Genomic DNA, 14,250 nt, shown 5'->3' with positions numbered 1-14,250 from the left:
AAGGAATAACATAAATTTTGCTCGAGAAGGAAAGGGTAAAAATATCATAGCAAAAGTGCCATTATGCAAAAAAACAATGAATTAAAGAAATATGGAACTAGATTCTGATAAATCCGAGGACAACGAAATTGTCGAGAAAAATCTTGTTGATGATGATGAACTGGATGACATGTATGTGGATTCAAGCATTACTGGTTATGTGAAGATTTCGGAAAAGATGGGGAAATTTGGTAGAGGTGTTACCTGCGGGAAGTGGGTACATGCTGAATGTAGTGGGCAGGACTTTGCCACTGACTATGAATGTGACTTTTGCAGTAAAATATCCTTTGCAAAAAGGGACCTTCTTGGCAAATTTTTATTTAGTTTCTGAAATAAGTTTAATGTTTTTGTTAAATATCTAAAATATGTTTCAATTTTTCGTTTTTATTAAGTTTGAATTACGAATGAGTTTACTTTTTTGAAATTTATGATATTTTCTAACAATTTTCAATAAACACGAGTTTTTCAAACAGTTTTTATTTGCGTAATATTGCCCGACAAAATGCGTATCATTAGCCGCCGTGAAGGGTAATAGTACGCAAACCACAAAACTTGGGTTTATCTGTTTTATACCAACCCCTTTTATTTTGTAAAAAATTTGAGATGACTATGTTAAAGGGAACATATGAATGAACGACTATGGCAAATCTGAATTGGACGTCAATGACATGTGATTTCAACAGGACGGCGTTAAGTGCCACACACCTCATGTCAAATTGGATACTCTGCACAAGCGATTTGAGGGTATGGTCATCTCACGTGGAGGTGATGTGAACTGGCCATCGAGATCGTACGATTTGATCCAGTTAGACTTTTTCTTATGGGGTTTTCTTAAATCGCGGGTGTATGCGAATAAGCCACAAACCACAGCGGTCCTCAAAGCCATTATAACCCATGCCATAGGTCATATTCAGCCTGATTTATGTGCCAGAGTCCATCCTTGGGCCCCTTTAATTTTCCATCTATACTTCTCGTCTGATAAATTCTCTAGTTAGCTGCATTAATATGCAGATCATAGTCAAATATATTTTGGATTTCCGATTCAGGAAGACAAAAACTGCTTATGAGCTGATCAATCAATACATCAAAGCCTTTATAAAAGCTGCTACTGATCATTGTCTCATAATTACCGCTAAAAAAGTCGAAAATCTTGCTTTATGGATCACGAACTAATCGGCATGTAGTATCGAAATATTCATTCTACTGTATCGTGATATATATCGATCGATAGAAAATTTTGTACTTTATACATTCATATAATTTTTTTCAAAATTTTAATTTTTTGCCTCTTTTCAGCTTATTACTATGAGATTTCATTGAACGATTTTTGGCCAATTTTTTTCTACGAATTCAAAGTGAACCAAAGCGCTGCCGAAACAGTCCGATAAATTAACCAGGCAATGCTAGTGTTGATGAAAGCGTTGTTTTTTTTGTTTCAAAGGATAAAACACAAGCACTACAGGTGAATTCTTAAGGTGACCTTAGAGCTATGTCTGTGCGAAAGTAGTGATTCACAGTGAATTTCAATCGCTGGAAATTAACCCATTTGGAAAAACGTTCTCGGGAAGTTCATTCTGCATAAACGCATTTCTGTAAATTGAAGAGTTCTTTAACAGTGAAGTTCGAGGTGTACTGAATTGAACCTCAAAACGATGAGCAGCCACAGTCCGTTCTGATATGTACCGTTCTTGGTGGAATCAAATGTGCCAAGTCACTTGAAAACTTTCCGTGAGAGTATCTTTAGAAGAGAGATAAATCTCCAACCTTTTTTCGATGTTCCAGACTATCAAGGTAGCAAGTGATGTTCGCGTTTCTAGTCAAGCGGATGGCTCTTTTCTGGATGGAATCCAGCAGCTTCAGGGTATGTTTGGGGGCAGAGCTCTATACATGAGAACAATACTCCAAAGAAGGTCTGATCTGAGCTTTATAAAGCATCAGAAGTTGCTGGGGTGTGTACAGTTTTCTGGTTTGGAACAGAGTTCCAAGCTTTTGAGAAGCAGCCTTTGAAATTCAAGCGACATGAATGTGCCAAGACATATTGGTGTCCATTCAACCCTCAACAATTGTCTGACCTGACATTATTATATCTGGTTCGGAGACATGTATCTTTTTGAAGAAAGCCAATGTATGGGTTTTTGTGGCATCGAATTGAACCTGGTTACTTTCATCCCAATTCGAAATTACTGCTAGATCCTCATTTAGATATGCAACCTCCTGCTGCCGGTGAAGAACGTTCCGAAGATGTTAGTCTTGAAGATGAGTCCCGAAGTTGTCGATCTACAGAAATTCAGGGCGAGGATTTGAGGATTCTGGTTGAGACTGACCCATCACAAACGGTACGTCGGATAGTGAAAGAGCTGGGCGTCAGGTCACATGCGATTTTTTATCGTTTAAAACATTTTGGAAAGGTGAGAAGCTCGAAAAATGGATGCCCTACGTTTCAAACTATAGGCGGAAATTGTCACGTTTCGAAGACTGTTCTTTTTTGCTTTTGCGCAACTAAAACAATCTTTTTTTGGATCGGATCGTCACATGTGATGAAAAGTGGATCCTCAACAGGAGTTGTCTAGGACAGTGGTTGGATATCGATGAGCCACCAAGGCACTTCCCAATGGCGGAAACCCAACTAAAAAGACTATAAACATTGTCTGGAGGGTTAGCCATACCTTTCTGCAAATGGGCCAAATCATCATAACAGAGTCCTATCGTGACGAAGTCAACAAAGTGTTGAGAAAATTACGTCAGTAGCAGCCAGCGTTGGTCAACAGAAGAGGTTCTATACTACTCCACGACAAGGCCCGTCCGTCTGTTTCACAAATCACTGCCCGAAAATTGAAAAATTGAGCGTCTGCTTCACACACCATACTCTCAGACCTCTCGCCAGCATCTATTACCATCTTTTCAAGTTAGGATAGGTTAGGTCAAAAGTGAGTGGGCTTATTCGACCCTCCACCGCATCCCGCAAGGATTTATTGTGGCTCACACCTATTCACACTCAACCAAATAAGCCCAGCTTCGTAACGAAGCGGATTAGTTTATATGTTGTTTATATCTTGTTTATCCAAGATGAACAAGGGAACTTACGGCGATCTGTTGCAAAATTAATAATCGCTTTCCTTTTTTTCTGAAGCTTTTACTGCAAAGTAACTGAATGAAACCAGAACCGAAAAACAAAACATTACGATCTTACCTCAGATAGCATTGTTTCGACCCGCTATAGGTGTCATCAGTGAGGCTAGGATGGATCACGAATACATTGTTGGACCAACGCTATTTTAAAGAGCTAACCTGAGTATGAGTAAGTGAGGACAGCTCCTACTACGAAAACTATCTACGAGATCTATAGAAAAAACATAAATCTTGTTTTTCCGACATAAACAAGAGTTCATATAGCACGAAATAACATATTAGAAACAATCATTCTTGTCAGTTTTTTCAGGCTCTTATGTTTGCAACATGTACTTTGAGGACAAATAATTCACTGGATTGAGGCAGTAATACAAGTCATTATCTAACTAACCACCTACCATCAATAATATATCTGACACAGGGCCGTCGCCATGGGGGGGATGGGAGGGAGCCTCCCCCCCTGCTTTTTCGACTTGGTAAAAAGTTGGGAAATTTTGGGCCGTGAAGATAGAAAAAAATAATAGTAAAAAAATGAATGAAATTAAAAAAAATAACAATGAGAGAAAAGAAAGGAAGACGTAATAAGAAAAGGGGAAGAACCGGGAGAAGGTTGGGATTTCCCAACATGCATAACTTGGAGGACCCATACTTCGAAATTCTGAGTTGTTTGAAAACTTCAAAAAAGTTTTATTTCTCCCAAGTAAGAGAACAGTCCTGAACAGTCCACAAATTTTGAAGTGACAATTTTACAAAATTCCCAACTTTTTGCTGTTTTTTCGACTTGGAAAAGTTGTAAAATTTCGGGCCGTGAAAATAGTAAAAATAATAGTAGAAAACAATAAGCACAATATTATTCAAGGGTTGTTTCCTTTCATTTGTATTGAATATTCCTATACATGATGGATATGGTGGAAGACCAAGTACCTTGGTCCAAGGTAGAGTAATTCCCATTATTATTATTTTTATAATTACCAAAATTTATTTTTGTTTGTGCATACCCTAACGGGCATAAGCATTCAGCCAATCTTTGGATAGCTAAGTACGAAAATCAATATATTATAGTAGTAACTAATTCCTCGGCTTTCATTTTTTCGAAAGTTGAAAAATTTTGCTAGTGGGGTTGTGAAAATTGGAATTCCCTAACCCCCTGGCATTTCTTTTCACTACGGCCTTGCTCTGACATATGTTTTATTTTTATTAGTGAAGCAGTAGCTACAGTGTCACCAATAAGGAAAAAAAATGTAAATCTCTATTCTGTTCTATAATGTACCTAATGTTATTTTGTTGTGTTTCAGGAAAGTAGAGTTGTTTAGTGTCAACATTTTGCTTTAATTGCAATATACTGATTTACTAATTGCTATTCTCTCACATACATTTCTGTAGAAAAATCATAATGCAATTCAGATTGTTGACCCTTTTAAGAAAGGGTTCATAATTAATATAAGAAATTTTCATGTAGGCCATATATGAAGTGAACCAGAGTAGTTACTTATTTTGTAAAATTTATTTAGAGAATTTAGGTTAAAACCATGAAATGAATTGTAGTTAGTTGACGAAAATTTCGATTATACACCTTGGGACAGGACGTTGTTGATTCTTTTTCCATTTTGAGTTGGTTTTATAAATGTTGAAATATGCATCTATTCAAATGAATGAACTTAATGCGTTTTTGAACCTCATCCGATAAAACTGTTTTCAGACTGTAATACCTATATCAAGGGAATTCCATGTCTGAAAAACGATAACATTCTATTTTTTCAAGTTATAATTCAAAATTGTACCTATACGATACCTATTGACACAATATAGGTCCTTCCTAGAATTGAAGGAAATGTCAAATGGAACTTGAACCGACAGAAACATATTTCCCACAAAAAAAGCATTGAAATAGGTGTACACTGATTTCCAAATTTGCGATGCATTAAGAATTTCGATACTAGATAGAATGCACACTTCTTACCATTAAATCAATGTTGAAATAATCAAAATTTGGTCATCTTTTAAGACGGATGAAATTACGCCATACGTATTCAAAATCACCAATTTGTGTCTGTTTACTTTAAGGTCACTATGAAACAAGAACGTATCGCAACGAAACAACGTTAGCACTCCCGATTTTGTCACGGTCTGACTACGTCCCACTAGTATTTTATTTTAAAATTGCAATAAGCGAACCCGAGTAAAAATATCTTCGGTACAACCCATAGTATCTTGTGTGCGCTGGCCGAATTGAGCAAGGAAAGGTGATCGAAGTTTGAATGAGTGTGAGCGGGATGGAAGGAGCATATCGATTTTTGTGTTCTTTTGGCTTTATCTACGGTAAAATAAGATGAAACGGCGAAGTGACACCTATCGGGAGGCTGCGGAAGTTGGTTTAATTTTCTGTAATGAATCGTACGCGTTTGTCTTTGGGATTATGGCTGGTGTTATCAGGTTTATTCCCAGTTTATTGCATCCAGTTCACTCCGTTATATCTTGAAAATGGCGACCTCTCGAAAGACATATAATGCCGGTTAGACTACGGCCATGGATAGGTAGTAACTAGTCGTGTTATTTAACTTACCTACTTTAAATATTCCACTGGAGATTTTATTTCAAAACCAAATGCCACTACTTTTCTCAGTAATAATAATACACAAAAAGTATAATTTTGGTTCAACTTTGATGAGTCTATTTTCCAAGAATACATCAATGGTGGTGAAACACTGAAGTATGTTGGAGATATATAAGATGAATATTTGAATTTGAGTCTCTGCATGCTGTTGGACTTTTCCTAAACGGTATAAGATATACAAAATTGTATATTTCATGTGCCACGTCGTATATTTTAGAATACTATGAAAATGACAATAATTTCACTCTAGATCTTAAAAATCTCTTGAACTTTCTGATAACTATTAGAATTATTGAACGAAAGTCATTTTTTGGATTGAGCAATACTTTTGAGTATCATTTTTTGTGAAATAAAAATGTTAGAGCAAGTGTAGATAAACCCCAGAGACATACATATACTCCTGAGTGGTATACCAAGAGTATCAAGATGAGCAAAGAGTAGCAAAGCATGTTTAACAGCTGCATCTTATCACAAATTTTTCTGAGGTTGATGAACAAATATGTGAAAGAGGACAACTTTTAGTGGTTGATATTTTTCAAAAGGTCGTCACTTGAAAATAAAATAAGAGTAGGTAGGTAGTTAGAGAGTAAAATAGTTTTATATCACATTGATTTGTAAGAAGCTTCGTGGAAAGTTTGTTGAACTCCGCGCTTGCGAACCAGTGAAATTGAATGCAATTACGAAACCAAAAAAAATTGAATGTTTCTTCAGGTTTTTTTCTTTTATGAAATTTAATGATATCAAATCAGTATACCTACCTTCCACAAATGAATCTTGTTTTAAATTGGTAATAGTATAAGTCATGGAATGCGTACCACAAAAACCAAACTAACATGGAATTACCTTTTATATTTTTATTTTGAAAAAAAAGCATATACGGAGATATACGAAAAAATGCCAAATTCTATTTTTGGCTTATTTACTTTGCAGAAATATTGAAATTTCGTTAATAAACTTTGTCATGAGAACTTTCAATTAGCTATCAGAATATGTTCCTAGAATATTTATACAGGGTGGTTTCGAGTTGCACTACCTCCAAATTAAAAATTTTAAATGCAGACCTGTATTTTAAAGCAATATTTTGATATGATGTTCATATGTACCTACTACAGCTGAATCTCGGAAATTTCTCTGATATTCCATTCTCGTATAAATGAATAAAGTACGAAGTGCCTCACTCATTGTACAACATCCCCAGATTTTAAGGAAAAACTTGAACTTTTATTTCCCGCCCATCACAGCTCTCGCGATGTTCTTTCAGTAATGAAGATATGAGTTGTTGTTTGAGAAAAATAGGCCGGTAGCCTGTAAAAATATTTATATCTTCAGAAATTATATGAAGTTCCCGAGCGAGAGGCATATGCCAGAAATCAATAATAAAAATTCCGACACGTTCTTTGTTCCAAAGATACCGACTGAAGAAAATTAGATATCAATTTCTTCTCTTATTTTTCTTTTGTGAAATCTCTTCTATTCGAATTTCGCAGTAACCGAAAGGCAGTTATGACAAATCAGTTTACTTTTGGAAGTTGTACAGCGTGAAAAAATCTTCATTGAAAGTGGAATTGAAAAAGGTTGGAATATCAGCCTTACTCGATGAACTGCACCCTAGGATGGATAGAAGGATTCGATGCACATAGTAGATGTACGCTTCTGAAAATCCGGGGCGCTCTTTCCGAAGAAAAAGCAAATGTTGGTTTAACCAACCCTCCGGAATTTTAGCCTATTCTTATAAAACAGAATAGTAAACAATTGTTTTAAAATGAAAAAAAAAATGTTGGTTCAACCCCCTGGAATTTTAGCCTACTCTTAAACAATAGAATAGTAAACAATTGTTTATACCACAGCTGTGTTGTTATGTAGTAATCAGGCGCGACCATTTTAATGACCTTTTTGGTGACCTACTCGTCCTTCGTGAAGTTTGATGTGGCCTTCCAATTGGCGACTTGCCAGAAGGAACATGTAACAGTCGAAACAAAAAAACACGACCGATTTATACCACTTTTTGCACCATGTTCTATCGCTGGAGCCTAAACTGCGTCCTGCTCCCGGTCTATCACGTCTCAGGAATCGGTCTTCAATCCGCGTTCATCAGCGTACCACTCCTGACGAAACCTGTTCCTAGTATTAAAGCTTCGACTAACAAATAGTGATAAACACAAAAATGCAAATGCGGCTCTTGAAAGAACCAAGTTATTTTGAAATGAAACACAAAAAGTAGATAAAAAGTGGAAGGAAGAGGATTAGGGGAAGTCCCCTAGTGGCTGACACCTAAGGTTCTCAGAAAATAAAATAAAAACTACTTCGAGAAATGTAACTTTATTTATATATTAGTCAAGTCACCAATTATAAAATTAAAATCAATTAACAAAAATGCAACTTATAATATGCTTGAATATATTTAGGAACTTCAATTAAGCTGTGGTGAAAAAATAAAATTTTTGGCTCTGGCACCTAGTACCGGACGGACTCAACTTCGAACCCCTAGCGCCGGACACTATTGAAACGCCGTGCATCGGTCGCATCTTTACATTCAGGAATGTCGGCACATGCTTCATGAGCCCATTCTTGATAACTAGAGCGTTGTATCCAGTCTTCGTCGTGGTCTTCCAAGCACACTACGCAAGTTATTTTCCCGATGTTACATATTTGAGTTATTGGTTCCTTTTTCTTTGTTTCATGTCGAGTTTTTCTTTTCGCCTACACACCTTTGATTCGTTTCTTCTTCTCTTCTATTGCTGTTTTGAACTTGGATCTCATTCTTTTACTTTTTCCTTAACGTTTTTTCATTCTCTTTTTCTTCAGCAGCAATTTGGATCAACATTTGGATCAAAGCTCGTCAACGGCTTGGGACTGCTGATTATTGGTTCGTTGATAGATTCTCTAGGAGTGACTGTCGATTCTTCTGAGACCAAATCGTTGGACAGTTACATCACAGGACATCACATTCCCGCTGCAACTTTGTACGTTTAAGGAAATTTCTGACTCTTCTAGTGGAATAATAATCATGTCTGCAGCCAAACAATCCACGTCAGAAAATAAATGCTTATCAAATGCATTTAAACCCAAACACCACAATATCCAGCCGAGCTACTTTAGTAAACGCTTCTTTGACCAGACCAGCAATATCGTAGTCGGTTATCCGAGATCCGGCATTTTCTTTCATCCACATGTCACATAATTGGTTATAAGCATCTTTGAATGGCTTCATGAATGTTCTGTCTAGCGGTGGTGAGCCCATCACATGAACGTTGTTTTCTCGGCAAAAATTGATAACTGCTGGTGTCTTGTGGCTGCAATGTCCATCCAGTAGGAGCAGCACAGGGCTCTCTTTTGTCGGGTGTGAGTATTTAACGAATATCTGTAACCATTGTACGAAAAAATCATAGTTCATCATCACGTGCTTTTTGGGATACTGTTGTGTAGTGAAGCTTCCCTCAAACTCATTTCTTTAGACAAAACTTTATCTATCGCAGTGTGTAAACTCTTTTGGTCCCATTTTACTTTTTCTTTCGTCTCTTACATTTCGATTCATATCCGTTTTACTATCCTCTGAAACAACTTATAACAATTATAATAATAAATATAAATACTTAGAAGAAAAAACAACTTGTGAAGTGTCCAGTGTTAAGGGACATTTTTGTGTCCGGTGCTAGGGGGCACAGGATCCCCAACATTGGCAGTTGAAAGAAACACTTAAACACATAACTATATCAGTAATACTTACCTAAAATTTATGCGGCGCAATGCTTTTCCGCCAAAAAAGCAATCAACTGTTCCCAACGAGGCTTTTCGCGTCACTGTCAAACCGTGTCCCCTGTCCCTGTATAACTACCTTCCCCGCGCCCCTCTCATCGATTTTTGAACCGAACGCGTTGTGACTTGTCGGGATAGCGAGTGCGCGGTGCTACGTGCCGTCCGGCATTAGGGGACTTCCCCCTATGTCGTTATCTGTTCGGAATATTGTAATTTTGATGGAGAGGACCCCAAGGTTCCCTTAGATTTAATTCAGCTGGAGTTATATTGAGGATGAGTTTACTATAAAAATCGAACAACACTGGAAAAAAATATAAGTCTTTCGCTCATTGATGAAATAGATATGAAGTGGATTCGAAAAGAAATTTAAGACCTAACCCATGTGTAGATCAAAATGGAAGACTGTTTTAACACCTCTTGAGGATTTACGCTTTTAATTGAGGTAATTTTTTACCTGTTTTTTCTAGCATTGAATGAAAAAATCGTTATTACTTTGACTTAACGACTTTTTCATGCATTTTTACAAGAAGTACATTCATTTTCGACAGAAATCAAATAGTCGATATCTACACTTTAATGAATAAAAGCTGATAGTGTGTTCAATCCGGCGAAACCTTGTTTACATATCATCTGAAAAAATTGAGAAAACGCGATCCTGAATATTTGTAACCCCCTGTATGAAAGCGAAACTTCGTGCAACTATGGGCAGGTGAGGAATACAATTATCAAAGAAATTCGGTTTATTTTAAAACATAGCTTCCATTACCCTCTACCACTTTTATTTGAGCAATTTTCTTTTCTCGTCAATACAAAAGTAGCTATAGTCCACCAAAATATAGTTGATGCACCCTGTATAACTTATTGTTTGTCAAAATGAACGTAATGTTCACTATTTTGTATTGTTTCGATTAATTTTTGTCGAAAAATATCTTCAATTATATAGATTCCTATACTAAATCTTAACCAGTATACCGAAACACTAGTCACTAGGCAATACCCGCTATACCTATCCTATGCCTTTAGGTATTTTTTCGTATAAGAACACTACTGGTAACAAACCTAAATAATATTGTCTACAACTCCTTACAGTGGTAGAATCAAGCAACTTGGCAATCCTTTCAACGTATATAATTCCGAGCCACGTTGAATTTAAGAACTCGCCTGTAATCAGCTGTCGATCCTTCCCGCCTACTTTTCGAATTCAAATCCAAACACATTTCAATAAACAAAAGAAGAGCTGGCGTCAAATATAGTGTTTTGAAAAAAAAAAAGAGTTTATGAGTATGGGAGTTAATATTCTAATTGTGAGCAATGAGTTAGGTATGTGCAAATCGAATAATCGGGTTTCGTAACGTGATTATCTCGAGTCGTGGCTTCTTAATTTTAAAAAATTGGTCCTGTTTCTAGTGACCTAGATGCCAAAGTGAACATTTGATATATGTTGAGAAAAAGGTGTTCGAGTCGGTAAGTGCAACATTTTTTTTACTCAGTTTTTATTAGTTAGCTGCCGTTTTTCACTAGAATTATGATAGTGAACTGATATTATTTCGGACGTTTTCATACTCTGATTACTTTTCCAGTTGCTTTTTTTCATTTCGTCTCAATCGTTTCCTACTCAGCATTGAATTATTTTCAAGCCACAATAGAGCAAAATTCATTAATTATTTTGAAGAAATAGGGGTTTATGTGGGCTCTGAATATGAAACTGTATTTAAGATCAGACTTCTGTCTAGGAAAATGGCATAGAGTACACCACGGTAGCATGTAATGCTCTGATCATAATATATATTCATTACACGGTGGTCCAAATATTATCTTGATTTTCATACACTTGAATTTGAGTTTATGCGTTTTTTTTAAATAGGACACCTTGTATATTAGTTTGTCTTCGCATTCTATAGAAATTATCAATCTGAAGATACAATGTTATATATGTTGTTCTTGAAACACTTCTTGAATAATTTGCTTTTTTCGAAATATTTACAAAATCAATATATTATTTTAAATAAAAAACAGAACGAGCAAAATGTTTTCCACTCTGTTCTATTTTTTTTCCTGATCTTGGACTATTGATTACTACACGAAATGTTTTTTGTAATGAAATGTTCAAATATTTCATTCGAAATATAATGTATTTTTGAAAATATAACACCAATATGACATTTCACAGGTAAATAACTAGCGATTTAGGTAATCAATCTTTTACGGTTATGAAGAGAAGAGAATTTTGTGTCAACAAAAAGTGTTGCATTTCTTCTCAATCAATTGACAAAGTTTGGAAGTTCTTGTTAGAAGACCCTATAGTAAAAAATGTATATACTAGGTACATTAACAACAATTTCTTGAAGTATCCATCTTGTGTGAAAAACATCGGTATTCATTTTGATCAAACGTCCAAATTTTGCTTCGTCAATAATATCTATTAAGCCTGGGTGGATCATTAGAAACTTACAATTTCAGAGGTTCATTATGCAATTGCTGGGCTTAGTTTCTAATGATCTTTCCTGTGGCAAACTGTATACGTAAAAGAAACATCCCTTAATAGTTAATATAGACTCTAGAGGAACATCAAACAAAACTTGCTATTCCTGTGGTCCTACTAGAGCACCTTCGGTAACGTATAACCAACTCATTGCAAGAGTTAAACGATTAGATGAACCTAAGGATGTGTATAATTTAGTCCTTTGGACACTCTGATGAGAGATCACCTGTCGATCACTCCCATATACTTTTCAAATTCTAACCAAGTCTTATTGTAACTAAAGACAAAGAGTGGGCGTCGACTATTTTTTTGAAAAAAATTTCTTGTTAATTCAAAAAATAATAGAATCATGAGCAATCAATTTACAGCAAACTAAATAATGTTTAGATTATCTGAAGTTGTGTTATTTGAAATAGCAAACTGAACATGCCTGACGCTGTAAAAGAAGTGTTTTTGAACATTTTAGGCAATTCTGTGATTCTTCTGGCATTTTCGTCATGGTAGGTAAGTGCAACTAATTTTTCTTGTTTTCTCTTGAACTTATGCATTACATACGAGAGCAGTCCAAAAAGTTCTTAGCCTCTCCGCCCGATGGCGCCACTAACGCAAGTGTACAATATCGGTGATTCCATTCTAGTTTTTGGAAGAAAAATCGCGCAGCGAAAGCGAAATCATAGAGTGATTGGATGTTATGAACGATGACCCTTCTCCTTTGATGGCGACTGTCGAAAAATTGATTTAGAGAGTTTCAACGTGGTCGCATGTCGGTTTTTGATAAGCCACGCCCAGGTTCCCCAAAAAAAAACTGCGATCTTGTATTGGCAGACCACCGATTGAAGGTGCGGAAGATAGCTGAGACAGTAGGTATCTCAAAAGACAGACATACAGACAAACATACTAACAGAAACATTTCAATTCTTATTTATATCAAATATATGAAAATTCGAGAAATTGATAATATTGAAAGGATTCAATTGATTGTTTTATTTGATATTTTTGAATGATCTAGGCAATTTAAATTTTGTTTGTGAGTGAATTGTATACATATATATATATACATTTTTTTTGAATGATGCAATCAATTTTCCTTTATTTTCAGTATTTCAATATTAAATTTTACAAAAAGGATTTGAAGCTTTATATTTTCTATTAATTATCTGCGAGCGCTTTCGACAGTTGGTAGTACTGTCATCTTCTAGGCACTCTTCAAACAGTTTGAGGAGTGCCTAGAAGATGACAGTACTACCAACTGTCGAAAGCGCTCGCAGATAATTAATAGAAGATAAATCCTTTTTGTAAAATTTATTATTAAAATATATATATATATATATATATATATATATATATATATATATATATATATATATATATATATATATACATTTCAGCGAAATTGATAGACGTTCAGCCACTGTTTCGCTTCAAAATTGTGATGTTTTCAACATTATCAGCAAATTAAGTCGCTGAAGTTCAACGAATGCTATGGCCTAAGTAATTTTCAGGATTGGGTAAATTTGAAAATCGTGCGATTCTGATCCGAGATCCCTGAAACTTTAATTACCAACAGGTTGATTCGAACATTTTCTTTTAACGTAATTCACAAATAATCTGTTATGAGAAGTATGAAATAACCTTGAAGATAAATATTGCTTATACAACAGCAAGTTTTTTTGCCCAGTTACAAAAAAGTTCTCTCAATTTGTGTTTTTGAATCTGTTATTTTCACAAGCAACATGTCTTTCTTGTCGTTTATTAGATCAATTTACACTTTTAATTGTTACTACCTGAAAATGTAGCAAATTAAGTTGATACTTTTATATCTCACAAACGTATTATTTAGTTAAAATTACCTTTATCGTTAGATGTGTGTAATTATTTGCTTCCACAATGAATTTGTTGATTGGCTCGCTGTTCAAGACTTCAGATTTCTTTACTCTATACCCAAATTCTTCATTTTAAGAAATGCAATAACCTTTGGGAAAGTGGCTGTGTTTTACATTTGTCTTCACTAAAATGGCACTTTTTCTACAAAGTAGAGAATTTGACAGTTTTAGATTTTTGCGCCAACTAATCCAAAATTACATTCTTTGTTATAGTTTTGAATTTCTTCATATCAGTCCATTTCCAAAACAAATTATAAACGTTTTCGTACCTGGACTTTGATTTTTCAGGCAATAATTGTGCTGTAGCTGTTGCTTTCCATAGTTTATTGCGATGACTGTGAACAAAA

At 35.3% G+C, this 14,250-nt stretch overlaps 2 protein-coding genes across 2 annotated transcripts in view; one reads left to right on the top strand and one right to left on the bottom strand.

The window, feature by feature from the left end:
* Positions 1-5,383, bottom strand: part of Alk (Anaplastic lymphoma kinase) — a 74,249-nt gene extending 68,866 nt beyond the window's left edge. The window contains 1 exon segment of the mRNA XM_074171962.1: positions 5,129-5,383. The gene's annotated coding sequence lies outside the window, so the exon portion shown is untranslated.
* Positions 5,384-10,771: 5,388 nt separating this feature from the next.
* tei (irregular chiasm C-roughest protein teiresias) overlaps positions 10,772-14,250 on the top strand; it is a 762,167-nt gene continuing 758,688 nt past the window's right edge. The window contains exon 1 of the mRNA XM_074171966.1: positions 10,772-11,002. The gene's annotated coding sequence lies outside the window, so the exon portion shown is untranslated. The remainder of the gene's footprint in view (positions 11,003-14,250) is intronic.

This window comes from Leptinotarsa decemlineata, unplaced genomic scaffold (assembly GCF_025532065.1).
Source record: "Leptinotarsa decemlineata unplaced genomic scaffold, Ldec_3_MD MMD2_tig00000035_RagTag_RagTag, whole genome shotgun sequence".
NCBI lineage: Eukaryota > Metazoa > Arthropoda > Insecta > Coleoptera > Chrysomelidae > Leptinotarsa > Leptinotarsa decemlineata.
The sequence above is the reverse complement of the archived record's forward strand: the minus strand, read 5'-3'. Positions and strand labels throughout refer to the sequence as shown.